Raw genomic sequence first — 14809 nt, 5'->3', positions numbered from 1 at the left:
GAGCCTTACACAAAAGTTCTCAGCCAATGCCTACCCAAAAAATTTCTCACAGAAGAGTTATCTCTGAATCCTACCTTTTATTTTGGCATCTCTTTCCAATCCCACAACTGGATTTCTCAGTTCTTTATTTCCCCCACCCTAACTCCTACCCTGCCACTAAACCCAAGTGGATGCTGGGCATTGGACTGAGTCCTCAAACATGTGTCCAGATGATTTTTTTTTCACACATGTTCTTTTCATAGAATCATAGAATGGTCTGGGTTGGAAGGGACCTTAAAGACCATCTAGTCCCACCCCCCCTGCCATGGGCAGGGACACCTTCCACTAGCCCAGGTTGCTCAAAGCCCCGTCCAACCTGGCCTTGAACACTGCCAGGGAGGGGGCAGCCACAGCCTCTCTGGGCAGCCTGTGCCAGTGTCTCACCATCCTCATGGTAAGGAATTTCTTCCTTACATCTAATCTAAATCTCCTCTCTTTCGTTTAAAACCATTACCCCTCATCCTATCCCCACACTCCCTGACAGAGAGCCCTTCCCCATCTTTTCTGTAGGCCCTATTTAAGTACTGGAAAGCCACTATAAGGTCTCCCCGGAGCCTTCTCTTCTCCAGGCTGAACAACCCCAACTCCCTCAGCCTGTCTTCATAGGAGAGGTGCTCCAGCCCCCTGATCATCTTCATGACCTCCTCTGGACCCAATCCAACAGGCCCATGTCTGTCTTATATTGAGGACCCCAGAGCTGGACACAGAACTCCAGGTGGGGTCTCACAAGAGCAGATTAGAGAGGGACAATCACCTCTTTCAACCTGCTGGCCACATTTCTCTTGGTGCAGCCCAAGATACAGTCGGTTTTCTGGGCTGCGAGTGCACATTGCTGACTCATAGTCAGTTTTCCATTCACTAATACACCCAAGTGCTTCTCTGCAGGGGTGGTCTTAACCCATCATTGCCAAGCCTGTATTTGTGCTTGGGATTGCCTTGCTCCATGTGCAGGACCTTGCACTTGGACTTCTTGAACCCCATGAGGTTTGCACAGGCCCACCTCTCAAACCTGTCCAGCTCCCTCTGGATGGCCCATCCCTTCCCTCCAGTGTATTGACCACACCACACAGTTTGGTGTTATCAGCAAACTTGCTGAGGGTGCACTCAATCCCACTGTCCATGGAACTGACAAAGATGTTAAAGAGAACATGTCCCAATACAGAACCCTGAGGGACACCCCTCGTCACCAGTCTCCACATTGAGCCATTCACCAAAACCATCCAGCCAATTCCTTATGCACCAAGTGGTCCATCTATCAAATCCAAGTCACGCTATTTCTGACACAAGCCAGGATGCCATTGGCCTTCTTGGACACCTGGGCACACTGCTGGCTCCTGTTCAGCCGGCTGTCAATCAACACCCCCAGGTCCCTCTCTGACTGGCAGCTCTCCAGCCACTCCTCCCCAAGCCTGTAGCGCTGCTGGGGGTTGTTGTGGCCCAAGGGCAGCCCCCGGCATTTGGCCTTATGGAAACTCCTCCAGTTGGCCTCAGCCCATGGCTCCAGCCTGTCCAGGTCTCTCTGCAGAGCCTCCCTACCCTCGAGCAGATCAACACTCCCACCCAACTGGGTGTCATCTGCAAACTGACTGAGGGTGCACTCGATCCCCTCGTCTAGATCATCAATAAAGGTGTTAAACAGGAGTGGCCCCAAAAAACAGCCCTGGGGGACACCACTAGTGACCGGGCACGAACCGGATTTAACTCCATTCACCACAACTCTCTGGGCCCGGCCATCCAGACAGTTTTTCACCCAGCAAAGCGTGTGCCCATCCAAGCCACGAGCAGTCATTTTTGCCAGGAGAATGCTGTGGGAAATGTTGTCAAAGGCCTTACTAAAGTCAAGATAAACAACATCCACAGCCTTTCCTTCATCCAATAAGCAGGTCACCCTGTCATAGAAGGAGATCAGGTTTGTCAGGCAGGACCTGCCTTTCATAAACCCACGCTGACTGGGCCTGAGCATCTGGTTGTCCATTATAAGACTTGTAATGGCACTCGAGACAACCTGCTCCATGACCTTCCCTGGCACTGAGGTCAGACTGACAGGTCTATAGTTTTCTGGATCGTTCTTTCTGCCTCTCTTGTAGATGGGTGTCACATTTGCCACCCTGCAGTCCAATGGGACCTCCCCATTTAGCCATGATTTCAGGTAAATCATGGACAGCAGCTTGGCGAGGACATCTGCCAACTCCCTCAGCACCCTTGGGTGTAACCCATCCAGTCCCACAGACCTGTGTGCATCCAAGCGGTGCAGCAGGTCTCTGACCACCTCCTCTTCAACTGTGCTGACCTCTCCCCATCTCCCATCTCACGAGGCTGGGTGTCCAGGGAACAGCCAGTTCCACTGCTGAAGACTGAGGCAAAGTAGGTGTTGAACACATCAGCCTTTTCCTCATCCTTAGTTACCATGTTTCCCTCCGCATCCAATAAAGGAAGGAGATTTTCCCTAATCCTTCTTTTGCTGTTAACAAATTTATAGAAACATTTTTTGTTATCCTTAACAGCTGTAGCCAGGTTGAGCTCTAGCTGCGCTTTGGCTCTGCTGATGTTCTCCCTGCATAACTTCACTACATCTTTATAGTCTTCAAGAGAGACCTGCCCCCTCTTCCAAAGGCAATGGATTCTCCTTTTGTTCTTGAGATCCAGCCAAAGGTCCCTGTTCAGCCAGGCCGGTCTCCTTCCCTGCCTGCTTATCTTTCGACATGCAGGAACAGCCCGCTCCTGTGCCCTCAAGACTTCTCTCTTGAAGTCTGTCCTGCCTTCCTGGACTCCCATATCCTTCAAGGCAGCCTCCCAAGGGATTTTGTTAATCAATCTTTTGAACAGGTCAGAGTTAGCCCTGCGGAAGTCTAAGGTGACATTTTTACTAATCCCTCTCTTTGTTTCTTGAAGGATTGAGAATTCAATCATCTCACGATCACTGCACCCTAGATGGCCTCCAACCTTTACCTCCCCCACAAGCTCTCCCCTGTTCACAAGCAGCAGCTCCAGGAGGGACCTTCCCTGGTCGGCTCACTCTCCAGCTGTGTGAGGCAGTTATCCTCCACACACTCCAGGAACCTCCTGGATTGATCCCTCTCTGCTGTGTTGTGATCCCAGCAAATACCCAGGAGGTTAAAGTCCCCCACATGAACAATGGCAAGTGACCGTGAGATTTCTCCCAACTGTTTATAGAAAGCCTCATCCACCTCACTGCTTTGGTTGGGGGGTCTATAGCAGACTCCCACAGCAAGATCTGCTGTATTGGCCCTCAACCTAATCCAAACAGTCTCAACCCTGTTATCACTATCCTTGATTTCTGAGCTCTCATGGCATTGTCTTACATAGAGGGCCACTCCACCACCTCTCCTTCTCTGTCTATCCCTCCTGAAGTGCTTGTAACCATCGACTGCAGCACTCCAATCGTGTGAGGCATCCCACCACGTTTCTGTTATAGCTGCTATGTCATAGTTCTCGTGTTGCATCATGGCCTCAGGCTCCCCCCGTTTGTTGTTCACACTGCGTGCATTGGTATAGATGCACTTGAGATGAGCTAGTGAATCCAACACCTTTTTGTGAGTGTGGACCCCATTCCCTACCAGACCCTTCTCAGGTGCTTCCACGGTTCCTAATCATCTTTCCCTTCTCTCAAATGAAGTGGCAGAGGGAAAGCCCCCACCAGTCCATCATCCTTCAAGCTTTGGCACACTTCCCTTAAGCTTGTTCCTAACATGCCCAGTTATCTCCCCCTCCCTCCCCCCCTTCCCCCCCCCCATCTAGTTTAAAGCCCTGTCAATTAGCCCTTCTAACTCCTGCCCCAGAATCCTTTTCCCCTTCTGGGACAGCTGCATCCCACCTGTCTCATTTTTCGCCAGCAAATGGTCCTTTGCCATTCCCCTCCAAGTGGAGTTCTAGGCTCTTTTTTTCTCTGAGCCGCAACCTTAAAAGTAAATCTAACCTTAACCTGAGCTTCAGAAAAGCCAAAAAAACTACTGCTGAGACCAAAAAGGCCTCACAGAAAAGTTGTCCAGTTGTCTTACAACTTTGCTTTGACAGCCAGCTTTTCACTCCCACTCCAATGAGAGCTCATGTCTCCATCTTTCTCAGTGATAAATTTAAGCCTCAGCCTAACAGCAGTCCCTATGTCCAGGCCCCTCTAGGCAGAATCCACACCAAAAAAATTATTGTAACCACATTACCTTTGCTCCCCACCCTTTGCTTTGGCATCTCCTTTCCAGCTGCAGTCCTGTGATCTTTCTTTTCCTCACCCCCAAACCTTGCCCTAACCCTACCTCAAACAGCAGAAACTGTACAGAAAGCCAGCAAAACTCTCAGGATCTTTTTCAGCTTTCAGTCTACGTTTTTGTTATTTTTGACTACTTATCTTTGACTTCTGAAGATAGAGGGGGGAAAAAAGTGGGAGGGATCATGAGAAAGGTGTCGAGGGTTAATGTTCATAAGACTCTGCAAGCTATGATTTCTTTAAAGTGGCTGTGCTATATATAATTATATCTTAAGAGCACAAGAACTGCCTGGTTTTTAATAAGCACATAAGACATCTGTAAACATCCAGAGATTAGGTTTGGGAAAATCTGCACCTTTGAAAACTGTCCCGATCTTACAGCACTTAGAAACATTATCATATTAACAATTCACATAGTTCTAATAAACTGAGTAATTCATGGTTTTCTGAATATCTTTTCTGATTCCCATTAAAGACAATGTCAGTTTTGTCTTTGAATTCAACTAGAATGCCCAGCTATGACAGCTATTGAGCATCTCTCCCACTTTTATAGTAATGAGCAAGGCTACAATAAATGAGAGCCCAGTCCTGAAGAGCTAAAATCGTAGAGAGAGAAAATATTCAGAAAAATGTGATACACTCCCATTTCACAGATGGGGGAAAAATCTAAGAGAGATTTATAGCATGTTTACACAGATGGGTGCAGCCAGAATCAGCTGTGGTGCAGAAGCCTTATTACTGCATTAGTTCATTGTGAGTGAGCTAATTAGGATTTTGACAGTCTTTCTTGGGTGATTCTAGTTGTGGCCTCTTCAAACTTTACTGCCACCAGCTGTCTGCTTTACACTTTTACCAGAGATTACTGTCCCCACATCTGGTTTAGCAGATGTGCTCATGCATCAGCTGCTCCATTTCACAGTTCAGCATCTTAACTTCAACCTCACTGAAGGTATGTAAATGCTAAGATATTGAAATGTGAGCTGGAGTGGCTGAGCCACAGGTATGCACCTGTGCCTACCTAGCTTACTGCTGGGGCAGTGGCTTCTGCTAGAGGAGTGAGAGAGACACAGTAATATCTGGAGACTCCTGAAACAGAGGATGTCTGTCAGCATGGGGACATTTGGGTGTATGGGTCCCAGATGGGAGCTGGCTCATGTCCACAGGCTCAGATCACAGGCAGAGGAGCTCCTGTTTGCTTGCTTCCATCCTCTTGAGCACACCTAGATTTATTGTTCAAGGTGATACAGGAAGCCATGGGAGAAACCCAGCTTTAATCATGCCAGTTTCCAGAAGACCTTGAGCTCCTGAAAAAAAGACCACATTGCACGGATGGATTTTCATGGGGAAAACAGTGTGTCTAAGATCCCCTTCTCTCCCCCATTAGTATACATGTGTTCAGTGGCTTGTGTATCCATATTGTAGCGAAGCCAATTGCACTGCAGTTGTATACAGCCCTGTGTTTTCCTGATCCTTTATATCCCTAACCATTTTTCTCCTAAGGGTGAATTCTCAATGGTGGGTAGAACAACAGCCTCTATGAAGAGTTCAAATTCCCTAGGAACTCCTTTTATCTAGAAGTTATTTACATGTTTGCAGGGCCCAAAGTAGTATTCAGCCTTCTGGACAAGGTTTGAGAGAGTTTCCATTTATTGTCTCTTAAACTGAAATAGTGGAATTTTAGTTTTATAATTTTAAGTATAAATTGCCACAGCTTTGGCCAGATGTGCCTTACTCTTGTTTGGAGTGAGTGCATATTTTCTCTCCTTTCCTTACAATTCTCCCAAGGACTTCACGTCATACACTCACCTCCCCTCCCCACCTGTCTACTTTCAGATTGGCCACAGCCTCAGCTTTGGCTCACTCATATTTCCTGCAAAGGAATCAGGAATAACTCTCACTTCAGCGGTCCAAATAGTATAGAAATTATCCTGCAAGTAGTTTTGTTTTTCAAATATGAAATATCCTTATTTTAGTCTGGAGCTTGCACTTCTTTCTCCAGCTGCTTTAGACCTTTGCACTGTAGCACTCAGAGGTGGTTCCAAACAGCAATAATCCAAATCCAGGGTGGGTGTCCTCAGATCCCATAAGATGTTTGGGTCTGAAGTTTTGGTCCATCTACTATGGAAAGCATTTTCTTGGACAAGGCACCATCTGGAACATTTGACATTCATGTTCGTTCCTCACTTGAACCACAAGCTCTCTGTTTGATCTCAGGAAATTTACATGATACTTCTGTGACTTACCTTGTCATCCTCCTTATCTATTTATAGCATAAACCCATGGGATAAGAGCCATCCCATCCTACGTGTACATAATATTTTGTGTTACATGGCATCTGCAACAACACTGACCTGCCCTCTGCTAAAGCTAGTCTCATGCAGATAATAAGGGCACAAGAATAATACGCTTGCTACTTTCTTCTTTAACTACTTTTGTACCTCAGCTCCTATTTGCTCCATCGCTTCCCACAACATTATTCTTCAATTTCTTCCTGCAAGACAGTAATGTCCCTGAGTCTGTAATGCATTATCTTCTCATAAAGGGTTATGTAATATTTTATATGCAGGATGCTGTATGAAAATAAATTGCATTACTGTACTGTATTAGGAAACTTTATCATAGACAGAAGGCATATTGCATCCTGTTTTTCTTGGAGGCTGAAACACTGAAACAGTATTAGGGATGGATGTACACATAAGACGCATGGGGGAGGGAGTCCTGGTATATTTGCCATTTAAGTTGCTAAATTCTATCAGTACTTAATATTCTAATTAATTCACAAATAGTCTAGATACAGGGGTGTTTTGTGAGTTTTTTTGTTTGTTTGTTTGTTTTTGTCTGCGTTGTTGTTGTTTTTTCCTCTAAGGCCTGAGTTGTGTTGCCAAGAGGTGTCACACCAAACACAGGACAGTATAGTTTCACTACAATGTGAAATATATAAGGTGGGTGTTCAGGTCTTGATTGTACATAGCTTACTTCACAGTAATCCTAATATGTCTTCTAGTCAGTGTTTTAATTTGCCTCCAATTAGTCCAAATATATTTATTGCCTACAGGTAATAACCCCATACTATTTAAGCAAAGAAGACAAGGTCTGAGATTTTACTCAGCTGCTTCTAAGATGGAGTAGTTTGCACCAGTCGGTTTGACTGTCTGACAGAAACTAGTCAAACACCCCAGCAAAACGTATGTGCATAGGTAGAGCATGAGACTTGGTCCAACAAAAAATGACGAGAGCTTTTTCTGAATTTGACTGTATGAAATACTGCACCATTAAAAAGCCAAAACTGATGAGAGTCAGTATTATTTAAGAGTTCCTACAATTGAGGTAAGTCCTGAAAACCATACGTCTCCCAGCCCTTGTGGCCACGTAAACACAACACTGACAGTCTTCAAAAGTTTCTCTTTCATACACAACAAACGGCCATTCATAAAAGAATCTTAGCGGGTTGTGCTGGCTTTATTGAAGACTAAGATTTCCTATAACTATATCAGCCTCTCACTATAATTCAGGTGGCTCATAAATAGTGACCCTTCCCCTACTGTTTGCTCCTGTGAAATCCAAAATGACTGAACAGACTCTGGGTGAAGTGAGTACTGGAGTTTTGACTGGGTAAAACTAGAACAGAAACTTCATTACTGTAAATGGAAAAAGCTCTGCCTGGGTCAGTGAAGTTTTACCTCTTCACCTTGGGTGATGTCCCTAAGTGCATCTTTTCCTCAGACCACTCTTGCTTGGTGAAACTAATGAATTTCTAGATTAAATGACCTGTATTTGTTACACAATGATGACTTCTGATTGTTGACTTGATACCTGTTTAACATGATGTGGTCTAGATGCAGCTAGGGGTTTCCTCCAGTATTGGAAATCCTTGCAATTCATCGGCTGTTGGGCTGATGTTTGTTAGTCTCCTAAGGATATAGGAAGACTTTAGGTAATTTTTTAACTCTTGCACATGTAAGCTTAACTGCTGTTTGTTTATGAACTCGTTCTTTTTTGGGGAAGCGTGGGAACTGAGTTCTTGCAGGTGCAAAATAAGCACAAACAATGTGTAAACAGATGGTCCAACATCCTTTTCCCCATCTTTGTTAAAGCCAGGCTTTTTCAGACAACCATTCTTCCAAAACAAGTTTGGGAAATGTTTTTTGTCTTGAAAATAAGCCACATACTCAACACAGACACCTAAAGCACTAATAGTTTCAAATATCAAAAGAAAAAAATCCAACTTCATTGATATCTTGAAATTATTAAGGGGGCACTAAGTGAAACCCTTTGTCAGGGAAGGTCTACACCTAATCTGGCAGATGGTATTTTTCTTGACTACAAATTCATACAATTTTTCAATTTTCATCAGCCTGTCTACCTATCATCTATATGTATATACATATACTTTTTTTTTTAAATTTTTTTTTTTTTTTTTTTTTATTTCAGTGGTAATAAAAGATCCTAAACCATGTTTGGTTCTGGAATTTAGGGTGACTGAACAACTGGTTCTAGTCTAAACAGTTTTATTTTTTACACTTTTCACCTTCTTTCTTTTCCATTCTTTCTGTTTTGCTACTAGTAACCAGCTATAGGTTTTACCACCAGTTATTTGGTCCTCTTTTCACTAAATTTGGTAAACTCAGGATAAACCTCTACAACATTTCCTCTTTTTTTTTTTTTCTTCTGTGTTTCTTGCCACTCCACTTCCAGCTGTGAGCTGGGATCAGGGCACCATTAGCAGCTGAAGAAGTGTTTAACTAGTGGCATACTGAGGGCAGAGGTATGTTCATCCTGGAGTATTAAGAATCACATTTAGAAACAATTCCCCCTGAAACGATGGATCCAGCTTCTCTCCTCCATTCTGCAAAACTCCTCATTTTTTAATCCCAATAATTTCCTGCTAGATCTGAAATGGACATGTCAGTTTTGTGGGATTACAGACTGTTGCTTCAATATTAGAGAGGTTCTTATGCTAGTTCCCTGGTGACCTCAACAGTATTTTCTATCCTTGACCTTGGAGAAACTTTATAGCATGTAAGATTGGATAACTGAGTCTTTCATGCTGAAGTCTTACAGTGGGTATTGATGAACAGAATCAGACCTTGTGCCCAGAAAACAATAAAATGTTTCATGTTTGAATGAGCATCAGTAGATGTGTCAGGAAGATTTTCTGTGAACGTTTTGTTCACCATCAGACTTGAGGTTCCTTGATTTCCTTCCTTTAACATGAATCAGAGCTCGTTTGTTTTCAATATATATACATATATTCACTTATTCATTCAGGTTTACATGGAAAATTTAATGCATAATTCTTTACTGTTGCAGGAACATCAGTCACTAATGATGGTAGTGCTCTCTCTCGCTTCCTTTCTGATGTAAACTGCAGTTTTGGGGGCTTCTTACTGGAAGTAGTGACTTAGTAAGAAAACAATGGATTATTCAAAACAGCATTTCTATTAAGAAATTTTGATTTAGGAAGCTCTTTCATGCCTGGTGTTCTGCACCGTGAGAGTATTGCACAGTTATGGACAATTTGAAAAAAGTGTTCTGTAAAAATAATAAATATTAATAGATCTATTTTGTCACGCGTTTTTTTAAAAAGATTGAGTTTTGTTGCTGTTGTCAGAGTAAGTATATTTCTGCTTGAGTCAAAAATAGTTACTGAACCAAGTGTTTGACATTTGTGCTACTTAATGAAAACATTATGTCACGAGAAATTTATTATTGTCTTTGTCCCTCATTTCATTCAGAGGAAGGAAAAACATTCTCAAGGGATTTTGAAGCTAGGACAGTGAAGTAGCTCTGCAGTGGTATATAGATATGTCTGTACTGAAAACAGCTCTAAGTGGAGCATTTTCCTAAATATCAAAAAATTACCAATGAATGATGGAGAAAAAGTCTTACAACTCTTCAGAGAGAGAGACTTGCAGTCATTTTCTGATTAAATAACTGTGGACTGCTTTCCAAAGTGTTCCTGTCCCCATTTCTGCTTCTGTCCATGTGTTTCCTTTTGTCCATAACTGATGACTGTGCAGGTGGTATGGATCCAGCTGAAAAGCAGTCTATTCTTTTGATATATCTTTTTTAATGAGGTTTGTCAGATTTGCTTAAATCTGTTGTAAAAACCCAGTTCTTCACGTGAACAGTTGTTATGAACATATTTCCTAGGAACAAGAGTTTTCAGGAGTTCCTCTGTGACTATGCATGGAAAGACCAGACTTGCCATGATGTGAAAGGTGAATTGAAGATATCAGAGACAGTAGGAGTCGTCAGAGACGGGGATGAGAGCTGCAGTGACCCTGTCTGGAAAGCTTAAGTCCGCCATAGGTACATACATGCGTGTGTATATACATCTCTGTATATGTATGTGTATATGTATAAATATGTATACACCCCTTTCCTTCTGATAGCATTACTGAAGTTTCTGCTGCCTTGGCATTGACTGAGCAGAAGTGACAGTGGGATCTGTAGTAGTCAGAAAAAAGTGGAAGGGAAGCAGGTTATTTCTTATTTTTTGCAGGTTCTCTTGCCCCTAAAATTGGCAGACCCCAAAGAAATTGCCCCAATTGCTTCTTCTTGTAACCCTGCAAAAAAAAAACCCTCAAAACCGTACAACTGGATCTGATTTCTTTTTGTTCTATTCTTATCAATTTTATTCCATTAGTTATGCTAGCAGTCAGGTTCTGTACTTTGCTACAGCTGTGAAAACCCAAGATAATTCTAGATTTTCCTGTACAACTGCTCTGTCAGAATTGGGCTCTTGATATCTGACATCAACTGTTTACTTCCTGTCTTGCCTACTTGATCAGATATCATACAAATTTCATAGTGAATCATGCTGTAGTTAAACGTGTAAAATACATTTCTTTAATAACCATATTAGTTAAGAGAAGGTTATGTACAGGAAGAAAAAAACATCTCCTTCATGGCCTGCTTGCACCCACTCTGGCATGTGCATCATTGACAGGCAAAAACCATTGAAAACAGGAAAAAAAATTCTGCAGGCTGGCAGAAAAGGGATTTGGGTTCATGTGAGGCAGATTAAAGCAGTGTGGGACCAGCCTTTAGGGAATTCAAGCTAGGACTGCTGGGATATGTGTGCTGTGAAGCATACAATGAGCAAAGCTTTGCCTTAAGACTCCATGGGCAGTCTTTGCAGGCATTGTGATGGGAGGTTCTCACTACAGTCTAGTTTTGACATCAGAAATGAAAATTTAGTTTTGTTCATGTTTATAATTCTCATTAAGATGGTGACTGCATAACACATGACCTGACTTTCAAGGGAATATGTGGATTTTGTTCTATCTGTCAAAGTCTCTGTCTCTGTGTAATCTAAGCACAGAGCCTGTTTAGTAATTCTACTTCTGACATGCTTTGTGGCTTTGGGAACTTCACTTGGCTTTATCTTCCTCATAAAGAAGCTTATTCATCTGTAAAATGAGGATAATAATATTTCCCTACCTAAAGAGTGTTGGGAGGCTTATTTTGCTAATGTTGGCAAAGAGTTTTGAGATCCTTATATTGAAAGCACTATAAAAATGCAAAGTGTTACTTAATCCCCTGGGCCTGCTATTATTTAAATATGCCGGTTATTGTTTTGCACTATTTATCTTTTTTCTTTATGTTATTTTTAATACAATACTATTATTGCTGTTTTGCTAATATACGAATGTGACACGGGAATTAATCTTCCTCTACTGAATATTATTTACACATAGCAACACAAGGCTGGTGAATTGGATTTACCTGGCAACTGAACGGTGACATGATTATAATCAATCACAAAGCAATAACATCTGATAATGCAATATTAACAAATCTTATCACTTCATATCTTACGTCCAAATTGGCTATACAAGTTCTAGCGGCATGCTTACAGCCTTTAATGCAGTGGAAAGTTATTAAGAAATATACAAATGTTCTGCACATATAAATGTGATTTGCTAAAAGCCTCAACCAACACAGAATAAAAGTTCTTCCTTTTAAACTCTAATTGGAAGTTAACCTTTAGCTCACAAATCCCAGTAAAGGAAATGGCTTTTATAATCTTATTTGCTCTTTATGGTTTTACAACATTATGTTGTTATTTCTGAATATTTTTTTTTTATACAGTTGACATTAAGAATACCAACATGACACACAAGATGAGTGATAATTTAAACATTTAGAAATTGTCCTAGAAGTCAGACACATGGTTTGCTTAGTCCAATATCTTGTTACTAACAATAGCCACTATTGGATCCTTTCAAAGGTTTATATCACTAATATTTTCTGTAATTTTTAATATCAGAAGGGATCATTATGATCATTGCATGACTATATGAAGAGCTGCTGCAAATGTGTGATAATAACAACATCTCTGAAAATGCTAGATGCTGTGATAAAAAAAGGATTTACTTCTAATATTCTGAGGTTTTAGCCTACTGCTGTAATTGAATATCTCTGTATTAATGGCAGAAAAGCAAACCTGTTAAGCAGTGCTGTCTTTTCCACTATGTTGAATATTTCTCTATGGTTCCTCTTACACTCCAGTGTTGATGACTTGCTGCTCTTTGTTCTATCAGCTTGTTACAGCAATTTTTTTGGCGCTACATTCTCTGAAAGTGCCTCATCATTACTATCTGAAAGAGTAGGCCTGTTACATGCAGGCATCCTTTGGAGTAAAAGGAGACCAATGCCAAGAATCCACTTAGGTTCTTTCTTATATATATATTTCCCTCCTTAATTGCTCCTTAGCTCCCTCACAGTTTCACAGTTTATGCTTTAAATATATAATATATATATTATATAAATATATTATATAATATATAATATATTATAAATATATAATATATATATATATATTTAGGTTATCTCTTCTGATCTGTTCTTTAAGTCCTTTTGCTCTTTAAATCATCTTAAATATTTTACTCCATAATTTGGTTGCCCTTGTTTATATGTCCCTCCAGGGAGATGACTGGAACTGCGCTTCCATTCTCTGAAAGTTATTTCCTGGGTTCAGAAATCTTGCTCTCTATCCATAGTAGATGTCTTTCTTTTCTCATTTGTTAGTTTCAGGATTGCCAGGTTTTGTTCTGTGTTCAGTCCAGTTCTGCTGTCCATTATGTTGAAGGATTTCCTCTGTATTTAAGTATTGGAATTCCACAATAATGTAAAAAGGCACAAAGTCTTAAATCATAAAAACAAGCTTATATTTAAACCCCATTAACTTAATACATGTCAGTGATTTGCTGAATTAGTCCTAAGTACAAGCAATAAGCAAGTCCTAAATGGGAACAATAGCATTTCTGTGATAGCACTTTCTCAGAGATGAAGGAATTGACTTGTGTGAGGTATTGCCTAATGATTTTTCTTTTTATTCTCTCTGGATTCCTTTGTTTTATGTTTCAGTATACTCTGTCTTTAGGTACTGGTTGTGATTAGTATACTGCTGAAGCAACTATCCAGTGACAGATCAGATATTAGGCTCTAAGATACTGATTTGGTCCATGATGGCAAGTTTGACATTCCCATATTCAGTGGATTATCACCAAATATCTAATATAGGAAAAGAATAACATGTGCATGTAATAAAACAAAACAAAACAAAACAGCAGCAATAAGCTTATCTTAAATTGTGTAGATTCTATCCAGTAGCACTTTTTCCTCAAATATTTTAATCCTTTTTTTCCTTTACAATTCATTGATATTCAGGCTCTTCCACCTAATTTCTCAAATAATTCTGCAAATAATTCTTAGCTTGCTGCTCAAAATAATACAACTGATAAATGTGGGGCAGTAAGGCCTGTACTTGCTATGGGTATTTGCAAGATCGATTCTTCAGACTGTGCATGGTGAAGCAAAGCAAAATCTCAGCCTCTTTATGAAGGGAGCCATGGCAGTTCTCATTCAGTGCCAGTCTGTCCTTTGTTTTCCATTCCTGATTTTTGCCACAGACTTGTTGATCAACTTATATTGTCTTGCTGGTCTTTTTCTTCCTCGTTCTCCCCTTGTCATCACTTACACTGTACTTCTATAAGAGTTGTTCCTATAAGTCTATCTCCATAGTGGAGCTGTTCCTAGCTTAATTTGCTGTAAGCAAGGTCAGCATTTAGCCAAGCACATTAAGCCAGCTACACATAGCACAGACTTGATTTACCCTTATACAAATGAAAATAATTGGCATTTTTTTTAAATTTACATTTGTTTGGTGAATTTATGCCAGTTTACAAAATCTGAAGATTTGACCCTTGCTCTTCCAAGCACTGATTGTTATGCGCTGTATACATGAGGTCAAGGAGACAACATGACTGTTTGATCATGAAGATTCTCACTGATGCTATTAAGGAACATAGATGGACCCATTAATTATTAAGATAATCATAATATAATTATACACAGAACAGACAAGTTACCTGCAATCAATACCATGAATTATATTTATTCCCCCTGTCTTTTAACATACCCGAGGCCTGAGACCAGCTAATAACACTGAAAGCACAGACCTGGTAAAAGACATTGACTGCATGAATAATGACAAATGTGACAGAACAGTTTGATGGGGATAAAATTTGACGTGTCAGT

The sequence above is a fragment of the Athene noctua genome, chromosome 2 (genome assembly GCF_965140245.1).
Source record: "Athene noctua chromosome 2, bAthNoc1.hap1.1, whole genome shotgun sequence".
Taxonomy (NCBI): domain Eukaryota; kingdom Metazoa; phylum Chordata; class Aves; order Strigiformes; family Strigidae; genus Athene; species Athene noctua.
This window is presented reverse-complemented; position numbering follows the sequence as displayed.